This window comes from Panthera pardus, unplaced genomic scaffold, assembly GCF_024362965.1.
Source record: "Panthera pardus isolate Hobbes unplaced genomic scaffold, ASM2436296v1 HiC_scaffold_27, whole genome shotgun sequence".
Classification (NCBI taxonomy): domain Eukaryota; kingdom Metazoa; phylum Chordata; class Mammalia; order Carnivora; family Felidae; genus Panthera; species Panthera pardus.
In genome coordinates this window covers 84215163-84221742 of record NW_026526843.1, presented here as the reverse complement: position 1 = coordinate 84221742, position 6580 = coordinate 84215163, and positions in this window count along the sequence as shown.

The following is a 6580-nucleotide window of genomic DNA, read 5'->3' as shown; positions in this document are numbered from 1 at the left end:
CCAAAGAACCCTCACAACATAATAACAAGAAAATAACCTTTTTTTTTTTTTTTTTAATGAGCAATCTCGGGGTGGCTGGGTGGCTTCGTCGGTTAAGTATCTGACTCTCAATAACACTTCAGGTCATGAGTTCAAGCCCCTCATTGGGCTCCACACTGGGCATGAAGCCTACTTCAAACATTTTTTTAGTTTACGTATTTATTTTGAGAGAGATAGCGACAGCATGAGTGGGGAAGGAGCAGAGAGAGAGAGGGAGAGAGAGAGAATCCCAAGCAGGCTCCACATTGTCAGCCCAGAGCCCGATGTGGGGCTTGAATCCATGAAACAATGAGATCATGTCCTGAGCTGAAACCAAGAGTCGGAAGCTTAACCGACTGAGCCACGCAGGCGCCCTGAAACCTACTCAAAATAAAATAAAGGGGCGCCTGCATGGCTCAGTCGGCTGAGCGTCCAACTTCGGCTCAGGTCATGATCTCACAGCTCGTGAGTTCGAGCCCCACGTCGGGGCTGACAGCCCGGAGCCTGGAGCCTGCTTCGGAGTCTGTGTCTCCCTCTCTCTCTATCCCTCCCCGACTAGTGCTCTGTCTCTCACAAATAATAAATGTAAAAAAAAAATTTTTTTTAAGAAAGAAAGAAAGAAAAAGGAATGAACTACCCACAGCAAGAGAGATGAATCTCAAAATAATTATGCCGGGTCAAAGGAGCCCGACAAAACAGAACACATACTGTATAATTCCATGTACGTACAAATCCAGAAAATGAAAAGCAGCGTGGTTGCCTGGGAGATAGCGTGGAGGGCTGGGAGAGAGCTTTCATAAAGGGGCAGGAGGAAACTTTTGGGAGTGACGGATGCGTTCATTATCTTGACGGCAGTAATGGTCTCGGGTGTGCGGACATATGTCAGAACTAACCAAATTATACTTGTTATGCATGTCGGTTTATTGCATGTCTATTCTACATCAACAAAGCTGTTAAAACCTTGAAAGGACTCCTTCGGTTATATCTTTGTGTCCCTAAGAACTTTGCTACACTGGCCCAGAATCAGGAGGTTTTCTGCAGCCTCTGATGGATAATGGTTGACCTTCAGTCGGGCTCTAGAGACAAGTTCTCATGGGGTCTTCTGGATCCAGAACTGCGTCTCAACCCCCTGCCTCCTTCATATCTTCCAAGTATGTTCTGTACCTGGCGTGATTTCTCTAAGGTCAATTTCAAATTACCATGGCCACAATGGGGAATTTTTGACACGAACAAGATTGTTGACTTAAGGGGCACCTTAGAACACAGAGGGAAGAAACCCTCACAAGGAGATTGCTCCTGTCTAAGAAATTCTGTTTATGTTTAACATAGGAGACTATGTTAGCTTCATTTCCAGATTTCAAGGATTAACTTGAAAGAGCTTTAAAATTACTTAGAGGGGTGGGGCCCCTGACTGGCTCAGTTGGAGGAGCATGTGACTCTTGATCTCGGGGTCGTGGGTTCAAGCCCCACGTTGGGTGTAGAGATTACATAAATATAAAAAATACAAATCTTTACAATTATTTAGATTGGTAAAATTTTCAGTGGCCTGTTATTGTCTGAACCAGCTGCAATCCCAATATCTATCTCTATCTCTTTCTGTCTCTCCTATTTGTCAAAATGGGTTTTTTGTATCTATACCTTCTTCCCTCTCCTTCACGAAGGAACATAATTAGGGGCGTCTGAGTGGCTCAGTTGGTTAAGCTTCCGACTCCTGATTTCGGCTCGGGTCATGATCTCACAGTCTCTGGGTTCGAGCCCCGCATCGGGCTCTGGGCTGACAGTGCGGAGCCTGCTCGGGATTCTCTGTCTCCCCTCTCTCTGCCCTTCCCCTTGCAGGCATGTATGCTCTCTCTCTCTTTCTCACAAGATAAATAGACTTAAAATTTTTTTTTTAAAAAGGGAGGAACATAATTAGCCTTTTACAACAATAATTTCGTATTTGTCTGAAGCTGACTCCCTGTTAATTTTTTGGTTTCTCTCCCTCTCTCTTACACACTGGGGAAACTTTAAAGATTAACTGATCAAAAAACCATCCCGTCGTTATGTGTACACTCTAGGAATATCCAGCCCAGACAAACTGTCAAAGTCTAAAAGAAGAAAAGAAAATGTTACTCAATGATGTCTCTTTTTGTGGACACTGAAAAGTGTCCTAATAGCCTCCGTTACTCTAGTTGTGAGGAAAGAAGAAAAGAACTTAACCCCAGGATAAAAAGCTTTTGATGGGATCAAGAGTATTTTTTTTTAACGTTTATTTATTTTTGAGACAGAGAGAGACAGAGCATGAATGGGGGAGGGGCAGAGAGAGAGGGAGACACAGAATCGGAAACATGCTCCAGGCTCTGAGCCATTAGCCCAGAGCCCGACACAGGGCTCGAACCCACAGACTGCGAGATCGTGACCTGAGCTGAAGTCGGACGCTTAACCGACTGAGCCACCCAGGCACCCCAAGAGTCCTTACAAATTAGTTTACCATTTAAAAACGTCGGCATAGGGGCGCCTGGGTGACTCAGTCAGTTGAGCATCTGACTTTGACTCAGGTCATGATCTCATGGTTCATGGGTTCGAATCCCATGTTGGGCTTTGCGTTGACTGCACAGAGCCTGCTTTGGATTCTCTGTCTCCCTCTCTTTCTACCCCTTCCCTGCTCACGTTCTCTCTCTCCCTCCCTCTCTCTCTCTCTCTTTCTCAAAAATAATAAAAATAAAAAAAATTTTTTAATGTCAGCACAGTATTTTTGGTTGGACAAAACCAGGGGTAAAAAATTTTAACCTTCTAAAATTCTTATACATGGGGTGCCTGAGTGGCTCAGTCAGTTGAGCAAATGACTCTTGACTTCAGCTCAGGTCATGATCTCATGGTTCATGAGTTCGAGTCCCACATCAGGCTCTCTGCTGTCAGCACAGAGCCCACCTCGGATACTCTGTCTCCCTCTCTCTCTGCCCCTCCCCCGAGCACATATGCAGGCTCTCGCTCTCTCTCTTTCTCTCAAAAATAAACATTAAAAAAAAAAGATTCCTTCTTTCCCTTTGCCTCGATCTCTCTAAAAAAATTTAAAATAATGAAACAAAACAAATTCCTATACCGGTTTTATGAGTTGAGTTACCATTGCTTCCATAACTTCGTGTGTGTGTGTGTGTGTGTGTGTGTGTGTACAGTTGAACCTTGAACAATGCAGGGGCCAGGACACCGACCCCCCCTCCAGCACAAAAATCTCCATATAACTTTTGACTCCTCCAAAACTTAACTACTAATAGCCTGCTGTTGACCAGAACCTTTACCGATAATGAACAATTAACACATCTTTTGTATGTCCTATGTATCACACACTATATTCTTAAAGCTAGAGAAAAGAAAATGTTATTAAAAAATCATAAGGAAGGGGCGCCTGGGTGGCTCAGTCGGTTGAGCGTCCGACTTCAGCTCAGGTCACGATCTCGCGGTCCGTGAGTTCGAGCCCTGCATCGGGCTCTGGGCTGATGGCTCGGAGCCTGGAGCCTGCTTCCGATTCTGTGTCTCCCTCTCTCTCTGCCCCTCCCCCATTCATGCTCTGTCTCTCTCTGTCTCAAAAATAAATAAATGTTAAAAAAAAATTTTTTTTAAATCATAAGGAAGAGAAAATACATTTGCAGTACTGTATTTATCAAAAAAAATCCACGTAGAAGTGGACCCACACAATTCAAATCCACGTTACTCAAGGGTGAACTGTATATATGAACACAATGAAATGATAGTGTCTTTTTAAAGAGTTTAATTTTATGAACGAATTAAATTCCTACAAAGCACAGATTTGTAAGATGTAACATGTTAGCTAATTGAAATTTCTGGATCTTGACTTTAAGACTTTAGGTAAATGATTAGGGTTTTTGTTCCCAAGTGTTTTATTTAAATTCTACGTAGTTAACATACAGTGTAATTACTAGTCTCAGTGTAATACTCGGTGCTCATCACAACACGTGCCCTCCTTAATCGCCATCACCTATTTCCCCCATCCCCCCACCCCCCTCTCTTCTGGTAACCATCGGTTTGAAAAATGATTAAGTTAATTGATAAGTAATCTTTAGATGCCTGGATAGTTTCTCTTTTTTTATTTAAAAAAAAATTTAGTGTTTATTTTTGAGAAGGGGGGAGGGGCAGAGAGCGAGGGAGACACAGAATCCAAAGCAGGCTCCAGGCTCTGAGCCGTCAGCACAGAGCCCGACACGGGGCTCGAACCCACAGACTGTGAGATCATGACCTGGGCTGAAGTTGGACGCGGAACCAACTGAGCCACCCAAGCGCCCCTGGACAGTTTCTCAGTAAGAAATAGATGCAAAACACTAGTCACTGAGCATAATTGTTCTTTAATTTTATTTATTTATTTATTTATTTATTTGGTCTGTTTGTTGAGAGAGAGAGAGAGAGAGAGAGAGAGCAGGGGAGAGAGGCAGAGGGAGAAGGAGAAAGAATCTTAAGCCGGCACCATGCTCAGCTTGGAGCCCAACTTGGGGCTTGATGTCACAGCCTGGAGATCACGACCTGAGCCGATGTCAAGAGTCGGTCGCTTCACCGACGGAGCGACCCAGGAGCCCCAAACATAATTTTTGTTCTCATTTTCTAGAATGGCACTGTGCTTGTCGATAAATTCAGGAAAAGTGCAGACAAGTAATGGAATTGGAAAGCCCAAATTGTCAAAGCTCTCAGAAACCCCTTGAATGTCTATGGCCTAACAAAGAGCATACCTTGTTTCACTGAGTTTTTTACAAATTGAAGGTCAGTGGCAACCCCCCCATCGTGCGCTATTTTTCCAACAGCATTTGCTCACTGCATGTCTCTGTGTCCCATTTTGGTAATTCTCATAGTATTTCAAATTCGTTCATTCCTATTTGTTATAGTCATCTGGAATCAGTGATTATGACTCACTGAAAGCTCAGATGATAATTAGCATTTGTTAGAAATAAAGCACTTTTTTTATTTTTTATTTTTTTTTTAATTTACATCCAAATTAGTTAGCATATAGTGCAACACTGATTTCGGGAGTAGATTCCTTAGGGCCCCTTCCCCATTTAGCCCATCCTCCCTCCCACACCCCTCCCGTAACCCTCAGTTTGTTCTCCATGAGTGTCTTCTGTTTTGTCCCCCTCCTTGTTTTTATATTATTTTTGCTTCCCTTCCCTTATGTTCATCTGTTTTGTCTCTTAAAGTCCTCATATGAGTGAAGTCATATGATTTTTGTCTTTCTCTGACTAATTTCACTCAGCATAATACCCTCCAGTTCCATCCACGTAGTTGCAAATGGCAAGATTGCATTCTTTCTGATTGCCGAGTAATACTCTATTGTATAGATATACCACATCTCCTTTTTTTTGTTTTAATTTACATCCAAATTAGTTAGCATATAGTGCAACAATGATTTCAGGAGTAGATTCCTTAATGCCCCTTACCCATTTAGCCCATCCCCCCTCCCACAACCCTTCCAGCAACCCTCAGTTTATTCTCCATATTTATGAGTCTCTTCTGTTTTATACCACATCTTCTTTATCCTATAACTATAAACATGGGGGTGCATGTGTCCCTTTGAAACAGCATCCCTGTATCCCTTGGATAAATGCTTAGTAGTGCAATTGCTGGGTCGTAGGGTAGTTCTATTTTTGGTTTTTTGAGGAACCTCCATACTGTTTTCCGGAGTGGCTGCACCAGCTTGCATTCCCACCAATAATGCAAAAGAGATCCTCTTTCTCTGCATCCTCGCCAACATCCGTTGTTGCCTGAGTTGTTCATGTGAGCCATTCTGACAGGTGGGAGGTGATATCTCGATGTGGTTTTGATTTCTTTTTCCCTGATGATGAGTGATGTTGAGCATTTTTTCATGTGTCGGCCATCTGGATGTCTTCTTTGGAGAAGTGACTATTCATGTCTTTTGCCCATTTATTCACTGGATTATTTGTTTTTTGCATGTTGAGTTTGATAAGTTCTTTATAGATTTTGGATACTAACCCTTTATCTGATATGTCCTTTGCAAATATCTTCTCCCATTCCATCAGTTGCCTTTTAGTTTTGCTGACTGTTTCCTTCACTGTGCAGAAGCTTTTTATTTTGATGAGGAACAACAACAACAACAAAAAACAGTAGAACACATTAATGAAACCAAAAGCTGGTTCTTTGAAAGAATTAACAAAATTGATAAACCACTATCCAGTTTGATCAAAAAGAAAAAGGCAAGGACCCAGATAAATAAAATCAAGAATGAAAGAGGAGAGATCACAACCAATGCAGCAGAAATAAACACAATACTAAGAGAATATTATGAGCAATTATATGCCAATAAAATGGGCAATCTGGAAGAAATGGACAAATCCCTAGAAACATATACACTACCAAAACTGAAACAGGAAGAAAGAGAAAACTTGAACAGACCCATAACCAGTAAAGAAATCGAATTAGTAATCAAAAATCTGCCAAAAAACAAGAGTCCAGGGCCAGATGGCTTTCCAGGGGAATTCTACCAAACATTTAAGAAAGAGTTAACAACTATTCTTTTGAAGCTGTTCCAAAAAATAAAAATGGAAGGAAAACTTCCAAACTC